Genomic DNA, 14,299 nt, shown 5'->3' on the forward strand with positions numbered 1-14,299 from the left:
CAGGGTGGTGTCTTTAATGTGGTTTTTAATCTGCTTTTTTATTTGCCTTTCCCACACCATGCATGCAGAGGCCACTGTGGACTCCCAGCAGAAGCCGGAACTAGCCGCTGAGATGAGACAGCTGGGACATCAGGCCATCTCTATTGATAAGGCCCATCTGACCAGGCCACACCATGAAAGTCAGAGGCATCACATGAGAGAAATAAGTAAATTGGAGCTTCCCAGAAAAAAACCCTTCCCTTTCTCTCAGTAGCCCAGGTGGTAGACACTGGCTCTTGTTACAACAAGATAAAATACAACAAGTTTCTCTTTTCGGTGAACATGACAGAAAGAGAATAACCAGCAGAAATCAAGTTGACCAGTAGTCTCTCTTTCTTATTTATTTATTTATTTTGAGACAGGGTCTCGCCCTGTCACCCAGACTGGAGTGCAGTGGCGTGATCGCAACTCACTGCAGTCTCAACCTCCCGGACTCAAGTGATCCTCCCACCTCAGCTTTTCAAGTAACTGGGACTACAGGTGCATGCCACCATGTCCGGCTAATTTTTTTTTTTTTTCATTTTTTTGTAGAGACAGAGTCTCGCTAGGTTTGGGACCCAGGTTGGTCTCGAACTCCTTGGCTCAAGCAACCCGCCCACCTTGGGCTCCCAAAGTGCTGGGATTACAGGCAGGAGCTGCACGCCTGGCCTCTGTTAGCTCATCCATACTGGGTTACCAGGTTTAGCATCCCCTACCAGTCGCCGTCCCCTGCCTTCTGGAGACTCAGCTAAAATAAAACTGCCCACATCAAGAGTCCCATCTATGGGACTGGAGAAGCTACAGGGGTGTCCTCCTCCGAGCGCCTACCAGACCCCCACCACTCCCCCGCAGGTCTCAAGCACCCGTGTGAGCTGCTTCTCTGTTAAGTACTCACAGACAATGATCTACCTGTGCTATCTATTCACCATCAACGTGTATGGGGCACCAGCTGTGCCCTGGCACAGGCTCTGGCCATGCAAAGACACAGCTCTTATCCTGAAAGAGCTCATAGTTAGGATGGGGCCTGATGAATAACTAGACACTCAGGGTACAGCAGAGCAGTGCCATACCACTCAGCAGGCGGGGGATGGGGGTAGGCTTGGAGTGGAATGTGGGGGAGGTTGTCCATCCCAGGCTTGCTGAGGTGGGGGTGGTCAGGCAGGCTTTCTGGAATGCGTAACACAGAAGCTGTTCCGGGAACACACGAAGGAGTTAGGCAGACAGCGAAGGGGTCTGCTCCCGACAGAGCACATCCCCACAGCTTAGGCCTGGGCCACAGCAAGCACAGAGCCCCTACCCATCAGCACAGGCCCCGACAGCAGGCAAAGGTGAGAGTCGCCCACGGGCTCTCCTGCCAGGGTGTCCTAGGAGGACGTGTGCTTTGGAATCTCTGAGTGTTCTAAGGATCTAGGGGCCTTTGGAGGAATCCAGCATGGATTCTCTAATGCCTAACTATATGTTAATGGAATATTTGTGACTACATAATAAACACAAAAGGCTCTCAATACATAGGTCTCCTGGTATCCGGGTTCAGCCTAGCCCGGAAGTGATCACTTCAGAGGCTCCAGGTGGAATCAGATCTTCTGATCAATCCTCAAAAAACTTCCCCCAGCCACCGGTGCGTGTGTCAGGAGCATCACGTGGCCACCCATGCGCGTCGGCTGGGCCTGTTGGCCAAGTTGTTGCTGGGTCTTGGCCATTGGTGTGTGCAATTCACAGTGGGGCAGCTGCTGCAGACACCCAGTCATGTAACTTGTATAGGAAGAACAGCTGGCTAGCATTCCCTGGCAGTCATGATCAGCACCACAACTCAGGCAAAGTTGAGTTCAAAAATGTTTCTAAAACACTTGCTGTGTGCCCAGCACCTGTTTCATCTTCACTCTGTCACAGGTGTTATTTTTCAGTGGATCAAGAATTGGGTTTATCTGTCCCTCTATCCCATTCTACAGAAGTTTCCCAAGTGGCATAAATAGAAAATATTTTTTGAATATATAATATGCAAATTATCACTAAGAGGGGCTGGGCACAGTGGCTCTTGCCTGCAATCCCAGCACTTTGTGAAGCCATGGCAAGAGGGTCGCTTGAGGCCAGGAGTTTGAGACCAGCCTGGGCAACAAAGCAAAACCCTGCTTCTACAAAAAAAATTTTGTAATTAGCTGGATGTGGCAGCATGCACCTGTAGTCCTAGCTACTTGGGAGGCTGAGATGGAGGATCACTTGAGCCCAGGAGTTTGAAGGTTCAGTGACCTATGATCACACTGCTGCACTCCAGCCTGGGTGATGGAGTCAGACCTTGTCTCTAAATATATGTATATACACACACACATATACAAACACATATTGCTAAGAGAATGTGCTGTCTTTATATGTAGGTAGAAAACAGTCACTATCAGAAGACCATGTGGCTTGACTTAGGGTTGGAGCAGAGTGGATGAGCTTTAAATTTCTTTCTAGCTCTAATTTTCTTTGAGTCTAAATCATCCTCACTCTTTTACCTGGTTTGATGTGAGACCCACCATATGGTTTTGTGAGCTGGCTGACTAGGATGAGGTTTATAGCCTGACACTATGGACAGAAATTTTCTCCCGTATATACGAAAGAAATGGCCCCAAGAAGGAATGAGCAGAATGCACTGGTCCCTCATTGTCCGTCCCAACAGTCTCGTCAAAGCAGAAGCGGAAGTCACTCAGAGAAAGGAAAAAATGTATTTTGAGACTGCAGATGCGTAATGCCAAATAATCAAAGGAAAACCTGTCTGGGCGTGGTGGCTCACGCCTGTAATCCCAATACTTTGGGAGGCCAAGGCAGGCAGATCACTTAGGGTCAGGTGTTCAAGACCAGCCTGGCCAACATGGTGAAAACTTAGCCCGGTGTGATGGCGGGCACCTGCAATCCTAGCTATTCAGGAGGCAGAGGCGGGAGAACCGCTTGAACCCAGGAGGCAGAGGCTGCGGTGAGCCAAGATCGTGCCACTGCACCCCAGCCTGGGTGACCAAGTGAGACTCTGTCTCAAAAAAAAAAAAAAAAAGAAAAGAAACATTGGCCGGGCACGGTGGCTCATGCCTATAGTCCCAGCACTTTGGAGGAGGAGGGCATCACAAGGTCAGGAGTTTGAGACCAGCCTGATCAACATGGTGAAAACTCATCTCTACTAAAAATACAAAAATTAGCCGGGCGTGGTGGCATATGCCTGTAATCCCAGCTGCTCAGGAGGCTAAGACAGGAAAATTGCTTGAACCATGGAGGTGGAGGTTGCAGTGAGCTGAGATCATGCCACTGCACTCCAACCTGGGCGACAGAGCAAGACTCCATCTCAAAATAAATAAATAAATAAATAAAAATAAAAGGAAAACTTGGCATCTCAACTAAAAACCTAAAGTTCTCCTCACCACCAGATACTCAGTATCACAGAGAAGTAGGAGGATTTTGAATTCCAAGGGGAGCTACATTCACCACCATTGTTTATCAGCCATGTTGCCCCCTCAGCCATAGGATTGAGAATAACCTTTACATACTCTTTGGAAATCCTGAAGCCAGCACTACTTTTTCCAAATGGAGGAACCCAGCAAAAGGCCCTCTTAGGCTGCTATAAAACCCCTTGACCAAAAAAACACCTGTCGGCAGAAGAGTAATAGGCCTCGCCTGAGCTACACAGTAAGTTTTCCCAAATGTGCTTTAGTCCTGGCTACTCACTTACCAAAAAGAAGAAAAAGAAAAACAAACAAAAAAGAAAGAAAGAAAGAAAGAAAGAAAGAAAGAAAGAAAGAAAGAAAGAAAGAAAGAAAGAAAGAAAGAAAGAAAGAAAAGCCTTAGATGGTAATGGTGGCTTCAAGTGACACTACCAAGGTATGAAAGGAAAATAAATCTCAAGACCCCCAAATCACTACGCCAAAGGGAAAAGCCAAGCTGGGAACTGCATGAGGCAAACCTGCCTCCCATTTTATTCCTACATAAGACAGCTACAAAGATAAAAAGCTACATACCTCCCTCACAATTTACCCACAAGGAAACTCCTTGTGGACTTCAAGATCTGTACGCTAAAACAGTTCTGCTGAACTTCACCTTGGCAATGCAAATGGGTGCAGGACAAAGGACAGAACTCAAAGTCATCCCTCTGCTCACCTGAGACAAACACATATCTGATTGCTTCCTCTGCCCTATTGTTTTTGTAAAAATGAAGATTCAGGCCAGGCATGGTGGCTCATGCCTGTAATCCCAGCACTTCAGGAGGCCGAGGTGGGTGGATCACCTGAGGTCAGGAGTTCAAGACCAGTCTGGCCAACATGGTGAAACCCTGTCTCTACTAAAAACACAAAAATTAGCCGGGTGTGGTGGCAGGCGCCTGTAATCCCAGCTACTCAGGAGGCTGAGGCAGGAGAATCACTTAAACCTGGGAAGTGGAGGTTGCACTAGCCAGGATTACGCCATTGCACTCTAGCCTGGGCAAGAAGAGTGAAACTCCGTCTCGGGAAAAAAAAAAAGTAGATTCACTGAGCCAACTAAGGCATAAGTGACTCTTCCTCTGCCCCCCCTCACATGTAAATTGTGTATTCAATGAAAGGCTGACAAAGACGCAGAAGAATGATATCTTTTCTTCTCTACCTATGACCTGGAAGCTCCTACTTCCAGTTGTCCTGCCTTTCCAGACCGAACCGGTGCACACTTTACATGCATTGATTGATGTCTCATGTCTCCCTGAAATGTATGAAACCAAGCCACACCTTGGCCACCTTGGATACACGTCCTCAGGACCTCTGGAGGCTGTGTCACAGGTGTGTTCTTAACACTGGCAAAATAAACTTTCTAAATTGACAGACCTGTCTCAGTTACTTTTGGGTTGACAAAGGAATGCCTGGGCTGTTTGTTGAAATCCTTTGAAATCTACTGGCCACTGACTCTGCTCGGCAATGTCAGGCCCTGGGGGAAATCAAAGCCTCAGTGAACTCAAAAACCAACAAAGGGGAACTGCTATTCCCAGCTACTCCCTGGCTGCCTGGACTGTCCCAGGTCTGTGATGAAGCAGGGGGAGCCACAGACACTGGGAGAATCCGATGCAAGCCATCGTGAAATAAACCGAGCTGGTCTTGGGGAGTTGGGCAGAGAAGGAGCACTTTGGAGACAGGGCAGCTTTCATTTGCTCCTGAGATTTTGATCTTGGGCTTTATCATTTGATCCAGAGCTTGGAGGCTGGTGTCTTTGAGAACATTTTAGGTGGAATAAATGGGTGGGCAGGATGGAGCTATTCATATCTCAATACTCACGGTGTCCCTGCCAGTGCTGGAGTCCGACTCTGCCTGCACAGGAAGCACGCACCCAGCAGCTCAAGCTGACCGTCGTGGATTGATTCTAGATCCCAGAATGAGTGTTCTTGCCACAGCAAGTACTACTGCTAGGAAGTCACCTTTGAGGGAACTCCACCTGACAATGGTATTTGCAGGACCGCTTCCTGGGATTGCAATGCACACACATACACACACACACGACATTTTTTCTGTCATCAAGGAGCTACAGGAGACCACCATATTATTCCCAATTGGCCGCCAAATGCATCCTTGTTACCACACTTCTTTGAGCTTGAGTTTGTCATTAGTTACCTGGGACCTCGGCATGTTTTCCTCTTCCCTCCCTCCCTTCCTCTCTCCCTCCCTGTGAGGTTAAGAAAATAAAGATAATAACAGTGAAAATCTAGAGAACCCCACATGCTTTCTGCAGAGTGCTTTAGGAATAAAAGACATTGATGTTAGTTTTTTCCCCTGTAATTAAAATGTCCTTTAAGGAGGACTGCACGCTTGACTGATGCACCCTGGGCAAAAAGCCAGAGGGCCAAACTGACCTGTGGAGACTTGTGGGGGTGGCACCTAGGGAGGAGATCAGAGGCATTTCTCTACCCCACGGGGTAATGTGGGGCGCGAAAGCCACCTGCTTCCCTCTCCCAGCACCTAGCGAATAGTGCTCTGGAAGTAAGGCCCCTCTGCTCCATCCACAGCCTCAGTTCCTTCCTGGGGGTTCATCGGGGGAGGGAGGAAACTGGGGGACCCCAGAGGGCCCTCCCAGCTGTCACAGCCACGTGTCCCAAGGCAGCCGATTTTCCTTTTATTGCCTGCTCATCTTGAGGTGCTCCCACAGCCTATTTGGGGCATTTCTGTATCGTTCTTTTCACCTTCCCCCTTACTCTGCCAGCAGAGGCTCCTCCAATGAATGCAAACTCCCTAGTCTCCCTTCCCCTGACTCCCTCTCACCTCCAAAACACTCCAGCCTATCCCAATCACATGCAAATGCAAACAGACATCTCCCCTCCGGAGTGGATTCTAGCGGATCCTCTAGTTGCCTGAATTACAAAGTTGGTCCGTTGGTTAAAGCATTCCTTCACTGGCTCAGCTTGCTGGAAAGACTTTTAAGAGACAGAAGAGGAGACAGACCCCAACACAGAAACCTGACCTACCGCGGCTTGCTCCTTGCCTTTCCTCGCAGAGGTTTTCTCTCTAGCCCTGGACTCCTGTAGGATCTCAGCTTTGAGCTCCCTGAACAGCTCCAGCCTCCTTTAAGTTTCCAGGCAGGGGGTGGGGTCGGTGGCCCCGGCTGGGCGGGTTTCTGTGTGGCGGGAGGATGCTCAGTGGACAGGGCCATGAGGGAGCTGGGGCGGGCCTGTTTTTATAAAGCAGGGGGAGGAAGTTCACGGTGGAAGCAGCACAGCCCATCCTGGCTTCGGGCCAGGCAGATTATTCACAGCCCTGATGTCATCGAATCACAGGAATTTGGAAGTGGGACGGGATCTTAAGATTCATCTTCCTTTAGAGTCTTAGTGTCCAAGACTTAAAAGGGACTTTCAGGACCCTGTGATGACAAGAAGTGTTTATAATTCTAAAGGCACCAGGCTGGGGCTGGGAGTGGGGTGTCTTCTGGAATCTGTGGCTGTAGCTCTGGCCTCTCAGGACATGAGAGGTTAAGATTGGAACACTTTGTGTGGTGGCGGGAGCTTAGGGGGCTAGCCACTGAGAAGGCAGGACTAGCCTCTGGCTCACCTGCGGTGGGAGGTGCCCCCATGGGGATTTGCTCCAGTAGGCATCTCAGGCCCAGCTCTGTAATTTTAGGGAGAATCTCTCTCTTCCTTGTAAAGTGCAGGGCTGCAGTAGGTGGCCTCTGGGGAGTTTCTGACGCCAGCATCCCCTCGAGTGGGCCCAGGGAATATACACAGGGCCTTGGGGCCAACATGCCTGAAATTCGATCAAAGCCATCAGCCCTTAAGCCCACAGAAGCCTTTCAGTGTTTGCTTGTAAAATGCCCCTGGAAATAGACAAGCCATTTCCCTTGCTGACACCTTTTCAGATGACTAAGAAATAAAAGCCCTGTGGTGTAGGGGAAAGTCTTAGGTTTAAATCTGGCTGTGCCAGTAACTGGGGTATGACCTCAGTCAAGGTTTTCAACTATGCTGAGCTCTGGCTTTTGCATCTGCAGGTCACGTGAGGATCAGAGAGAAGCCATGCATGTCAGGTCCCTGGCACATCATGGGGCTCAGCAGGAGCATCTATCATCATTGGTTCATGTCTGGCTGAGACCAGACCTTTTAAAAATTAGAGAGAGGTGAAAGAAAGAATGCAGGGAGGGAAGAGAAGTTTGGCAGAGGAAATTGCGGGATGACCGACTATCCAGGAGAGGCCAGATTTCATACATTCTGATCCTAAATATACTCATATGTGTCAAACCATGAGTGCTGAGTTTGAAGTTGAAAGGCACCTAACTGCTTTTCACATTGCTTTCAAACTGCTTTTCCACATTTTTATCAAGCTGCAGCCCTGCTGATGGTCATTGTAGAAAAGGGGCACTGGGGGTGGGTCGCCTGCTGAGCGTGGGAGGTAGACCTCCCATGAGCGGCAGCAACTGTGGGTCTGTCTGGTGGGCACGGGGCTGCTTTGCTGCAATGTGGTCTAAGATGGTGAGGTGGTCTAAGATGGTGAGGTGGCTAAGATGGTCAGGTGGTCTAAGATGGTCAGGTGGTCTAAGATGGTCAGGTGGTCTAAGATGGTGAGGAGGGAAGCTTTTTTGGGGGGTGGGGCATTGTGGTTCAGCAGGGAGTGCTGGTCAGGAGGAATCTCATTTGAACTCTTGAGAGGATGGTTTTCCACTGAATGGTTGCACTTAAATACTGGAACTCGAACCTCTATGGAAAACAACATGGAGATTTCCCAAGTAACTAAAAATAGGACATCCATTTGACCCAGCAATCCCACTACTGAGTATCTATTCAAAAAAAAAAAAAAAAGAATTCATTACATCAAAAAGACACCTGCACTCATGTGTTTATCACACACAATTCATAACAGCACAATTCACAGTAGCAAAGGCACAGAATCAACCTAAGTGTCCATCAATGGAGGACTGGATAAAGAAAATGCACATATACACCAAGGAATATGACAAAGCCATAAAAAACAATAAAGTCTGTCTTTTGGAGCAACATGGATGAAACTGGAGGCCATTATCCTAACTGAAATAACTCAGGGACAGAAAGTGAACAACCACATGCATTCACTCATAAATAGGGGCTAAACAATGGGAGACTGAGAGGAGAGGGTTTGCAGATCATTAGCCGGGGCCCTGAGCTTTGCTGAAATATACCCGAATGATTAAGACCCAGTAATACCCTGCAGCCCTAGAAACTGGGGTATCTGTGTTCCTTCTGAATTGAGATCGGTTTCCCTTGGACAGATTCTGGGGAAGCCTGAGAATGCAGAAGTAGGAGTGGGCAGGCTGATAAGGTGACAGTGGGAGGCTTGATTTTAGTCAAGGGATCACTTCGAGGAAAAGAAAAGAATAGAAAAAATGGGAAATAAATCTTGGTGACCTCACATCCTGGGAACATTTTATCAAAGTCCTTCGTTTTCAAAACAGAGAAATAAATCCAGGCCTAGATAACACAGATACAAAGTGGGCACAGGGAAACTGGATGGGGAATTGCTGCAGAGCTTTTCCCAGCCCGGCTGTTTCTGCAGCGGGCGCCTCCTCCGTGGAATGCATGAGTCATGCAGGTGGCAGGGGCAGAGAACAGGGGCTGCTCGGACCCTTCTCACTGGGGCAGGTGGCAGGATGGGCATTCAAAAGAGAGCCATGCTGAGACTCTGCTCAGCTGGGTAAGAAATGATGTGATGTCTCTGGAAACTCAGAGAAAGGAAAAGTGGGCAAGAAACTTATGACAAGGTGGTTTTGGACCAGAAGACGGACATTTTGTGTCTAAAGTAAAATTTAATTTTGGTAGTCATCTGGTTTTCCAGGGGATGGGGTAAATGTCATGATGGATCTGAAATCGGTGTTATTGTGCACGTCTTGTCTGGGTCTCAATCTAGACCAGGAATCCCTGACCCCCGGGCCGTGGACTGGTATCTGTCCATGGCCTGTAAGGAACCAGGCTGCACAGCAGAAGGTGAGTGGCTGGAGAGCCAGTGAAGCGTCATCTGTGTTTACAGCCGCTCCCCATCGCTTGCATTACTGCCTGAGCTGCGCCTCTGGTGAGATCAGCAGTGGCACTAGAGTCTCATAGGAGTGCAAACCCTACTGTGAACTGCACATGCGAGGGATCTAGGTTGTGCACTTCTTATAAGAATCTAATGCCTGATGATCTGTCACTGTCTTCTATCACCCCCAGATGGGACTGCCTAGTTGTAAGAAAACAAGCTCAGGGCTCCCACTAATTCTACATTATGCTGAGTCGTACCATTATTTCATTATATTTTACAATGTAATAATAATAGAAATAAAGTGCACAATAAACGTAATCCTCTTGAATCATCCCGAAACTATCTCCCCTCCCCCGTCCATGGAAAAACTATCTTCTACAAAACTGGTCCCTGGTGCAAAAAAGGCTGAAGACCACTGATCTAGACTAGACTCCCATGGTGGTAACAGCACCAGTTGTGTGAATTCCACACAAACAACGAGAAACATAAAACAGGACAAGCTGAAGGCATGGGAAGAACTCTTACAAATCTTATTCTTGTTAAGAGCTGTTCACCAAACTGTAGCAGGAGGTCTTTATTCTTGCAACTCTTTGGTAAGTTTGAGATTGTTTCAAAATATTAAGTTAAAAATTGGATTATTCTCTTGGAGCAGTAATTTTTTGAATATTTAGCCTGCTGACATGCATTTTTAAATCCCCATACAAGATAATGATAGGTATTCAACATTGTTTTGACTATCTAAAAACTGAAAATAACTTATATGTCAAAAAATAGGGGCCTAGTAGACTAGGACATGTTAGAATAGTGCAATATTGTGTAACCATTGGGATGACTGGTAACATAATTATACCGACATATCAAAATCAGTCATAAAATTGCCCTGCCCAAAAGAAGAAGAAAATAAATTTGTACATGAGCTGTGATATAAATAATGTAGGTCAGGCATTGTGTGTCATGCCCATAATACCAGCCCTTTGGGAGGCTGAGGCAGGCAGATCACTTGAGGTCAGGAGTTTGAGACAAGCCTGGCCAACGTGGTGAAACCCCATTTCTACTAAAAATACAAAAATTAGCCAGTCTTGGTGGCGGGCACCTGTAATCCCAGCTACTCGGGAAGCTGAGGCAAGAGAATCACTTGAACCTGGGAGGTGGAGGTTGCAGTGAGCCAAGATTGTGCAACAAAAGTGAGACTCCATCTCAAAAAATAATAATAATGTAAACACTACATAGATGTATGGATAGAGATTAGAAGAGAAAATTAGATGTTGGAGTACTGTCATTATTGGTGAATTGTTTTTCAGTTCCTTTAGTGATGCTTCTAAATGGCTTTCATAAAAGTAGACGTACTGGCTCCACACTGGGTGACCAGCCCAACACTCTCTTTCTGGCCCTGGAAGGGCCTGGTTGTTCATGGAAGCATGTCAGAAGAATAGGAATTTTCCTTATTCCTTATGATGGAGTATCCATGAGTTTATTCAAATTATTTTTGAACACATCTCATTTTCAATCAATTCTTTTGTGGAGTGAGTTGAGTTTCTTAGGTTGGTTTGCTGATTCTTCAACACAGAACTTTCTCTGCTCCTAAATCTACCTCTTTTGAGCCTCCTAACACATCCCACATCCCCAGCTATCAATCTTCAAATAAACACCCCCCCCCCCCCCCCGCCAAACCCTGCCCCGAGCTGGTGAATATGCAGGCTACTGGAATGAGCCTGCGCCTGGAAGTCAAAAAGTTTCCTTTCTCTCCTCTGAGGTCAGTTGTGCGACTCTGGGCAAGTCCATTTGCCTTTGCTAAGCTATAGGTTCCTTGCGTTTCAGATAAGAGAAGTAAACTCACAGGATTATTATTTGACTCAAATAGGATACCATGGGAAGGAAAACGCTTTGGGACATGCTATTGGTGACTTAGTAAACTGTTTTATAAACATTTTTTGTAGCTTTGTTCTTTAGCTATATCCATCCTCAGAAGGAAAGAACTTTGCAAGGGAAAGCCTCATACTCTTTTCTCAAAGATGAAGAAAGGAACTTTAAAGAGCCCCTGACTAAAATTTTCTCCAACTGTCTCCTGAGCAACATAGGTCTCACACACGAAAAAGAACCAAGGCTACAAAGTTAAGAATTGGAGAATTCTCTCAGAGCAGTAATTTTTTTGACTATTTAGCTGATATGGTTTGGCTCTGTGTCCCCACCCAAATCTCACCTTTAACTGTAATCCCCATAATCCCTACGTGTCAAGGGCAGGACCAGGTGGAGGTAATTGGATCATGGGGGCGGTTTTCCTCAAGCTGTTCTAGTGATAATGAGTGAGTCTCACGAGTTCTAGTGGTCTTATTATTGTCTGGCATTTCCCCTGCTTGTGCTCATTCTCTCTTCTGCCGCCCTGTGAAGAGGTGCCTTCCTCCATGATTGTAAGTTTCCTGATGGTCTGCCAGCCATGGGGAACTGAGTCCATTAAACCTCTTTTCTTTATAAATTACCCAGTCTCGGGTATTTCTTTACAGCAGCATGAGAACGGACTAATACATTAGCCGAGTAAAATACATTTTTTAAATTCCCATACAAGATAATGATAGGTCTACAACTTTGTTTTGACTGTCTAAAAACTGAAAAACAATAGTAGTTTAAACAAAAAACAATATCACTGCACTAAGTAGAAGATAATAACAGGGGAAACTGCGGAGGGAAGAGAAGGGATAATAATAGGGGAACTCTGTGCTTCCTGTTCAATTTTTCTGTAAACCTGAAACTGCTCTAAGGAATGTCTATTAATTCAAAAAATATTGACAAGATGCAGTGGTTAACATCTATAATCCAAGCACTTTGGGAGGCCAAGACAGGAGGGTTCGCTTGAGTCCAGAAGTTTGAGACCAGTCTGGGCAACAGAGCAAGACCCTGACTCTGAGAAAATATTTTTTAAAAGTCATTCAGGGCTTGAATCTGGGAGGTGGAGGTTACTGTGAGCTGAGATCGTGCCATTGCACTCCAGGCTGGGCAACAAGAGCGAAACTCCGTCTCAAAAAAAAAAAAAAAGAAGAAGAAGAAGCCATTCAGGAGGCTGAGACAGGCAGACCACTTTAGCCCAGGATCCCAGGGCTGCAGTGAGCTATGATCATGCCACTGCAGTACAGCCTGGGCAACAGAGCAAGACCCCAAACTCTAAAAATTAAAAAAAAGAAAGTACTTGCAAATGAAAAATATTATCATTTCTGATATTATAAAATCATATCTATATTTATGTATGCATATTATACATAAGAATTTAATTTTATTTGCAGAAATATTTGGTCTGTGAGAACATTCACTGCCATCTGCTTATTTACATATCCAAGTATATCATAGCTAATGAATATAGGAATTTTATCACAGTCTTATAATTTTAAGGGTGTCTATGGTCAATCTGTTTGGTAAAATTGAGCTACTCTTTATTTAACTTAATTAATTTTGAGACAGGGTCTCACTCTGTTGCCCAGGCTGAAGTGTAGTGGCATGATCTTGGCTCACTGCAACCTCCACCTCCCCGGTTCAAGTGATTCTCTCACCTCAGCCTCCTGAGTAGCTGGGATTACAGGCACTACTTAGCCATGCCTGGCTATTTTTTTTTTTTTTTTTTTTTGATAGAGACAGGGTTTCACCATGTCGGCCAGGCTGGTCTCGAACTCCTGAACTCAAGTTATCTGCCTGCCTCAGCCTCCTAAAGTGCTGAGATTACAGGCATGAACAACTGTGCCCAGCCTACTCCCTATTTTAAACGTGCAAACTCTGCAAAGTGGCTGTGCTGAGGCACTTCCAAATGCCACCCGGCTGGTGCTGGAGTTTTGGTTTCTGCTCTATGGGTCCTTCTTCTTCTGGACCTGGTGCCACCAACCTTTGCAGCCTCCTATGGAGGATGGTGCTTGTTTCCTTTCAGCCTTTCTGGTCATTTCTTTTCTTGTTTTAAAATAACAACACCAGGTCAGGCGAGGTGGCTCACTCCTGTAATCCCAGCACTTTGGGAGGCCAAGGTGGGAGGATTCCTTGAGCCTAGAAGTTTGAGACCAGCTTGGGCAACATGGCGAGACCCCATCTCTACAAATAATTCAAAAATTAGGTGTGGTGGCACATGCCTGTAGTTCCAGCTACTTAGGAGGCTGAGGTGAAAGGATCCCTTGAGCCTGAAATGTTGAGGTTGCAGTGAGCTGTGATCGCATCACTGCACTCCAGCCTGGGAGACAGAGTGAAAGCCTGTCTCTAAAACTAAAAAATAAATAAATAAACAAACAAATAACACTGAAAATAACCAAAACCAAGTGAATATGGATAACTCAATTCCTTCTGACCCCAGGGTGACTCCAGAGTCCCAGGCCATGGCTGCGTCTGGGGTGGGCTCCTTTGGGAGAGTGGCCAAAGCCCTACTCACCTCAGTAATGAGATCACTCAGACCTGGGGGCAGGCGCGTTCCAGGAGAGCATGATGACTTCCGCAGCAGAGGCTCTTGCATCAGTTCTGGTCACCCACGGGAGACTGCATGTGCTCGGGGTGACAGGAACACCACTGTTTACGTGGGACCCACCTCCCGCCATGGCATCACAGGACTCGCCGCCCCGGCCTCCTTCCTGAGTCAAGCATTTTTGTCCAGTGAATACAGCTTTGGTGCAGCTTTCCGTATCTTCTCTCTCCTCCTCGCCACGGGAAGTGACACATATTTTATAGAGCTGTTCTTTTGCTTCATTCTAACTGTACATTTTTTCCTCTGTGAGGAGTTTGCGCCAATCGAAATGAACTTGAGATCATTTTCCCCCCAGCCTGTCTTTATCTAGGGGCACACAGCTTCCTGTCTGATTTTAGTCACC

The 14,299-nt window shown here is 46.7% G+C and overlaps 1 protein-coding gene across 3 annotated transcripts in view; it reads right to left on the bottom strand.

Moving 5' to 3' along the window:
- PLAT (plasminogen activator, tissue type) overlaps positions 1-14,086 on the bottom strand; it is a 40,350-nt gene extending 26,264 nt beyond the window's left edge. Inside the window, exons 1-2 of one of the 3 annotated variants that reach the window (XM_045399090.3) lie at positions 6,461-6,532; positions 5,280-5,464 (exon numbers count right to left, since the gene is read on the bottom strand). The gene's annotated coding sequence lies outside the window, so the exon portion shown is untranslated. Of the gene's footprint in view, positions 1-5,279; positions 5,465-6,460; positions 6,533-13,866 lie in introns of those variants that run through there. The other 2 variants (XM_005563200.5, XM_005563199.5) reach the window with 2 other exon arrangements.
- Between the last annotated feature and the right edge of the window lie 213 nt (positions 14,087-14,299).

This window comes from Macaca fascicularis, chromosome 8 (genome assembly GCF_037993035.2).
Source record: "Macaca fascicularis isolate 582-1 chromosome 8, T2T-MFA8v1.1".
Lineage (NCBI taxonomy): Eukaryota > Metazoa > Chordata > Mammalia > Primates > Cercopithecidae > Macaca > Macaca fascicularis.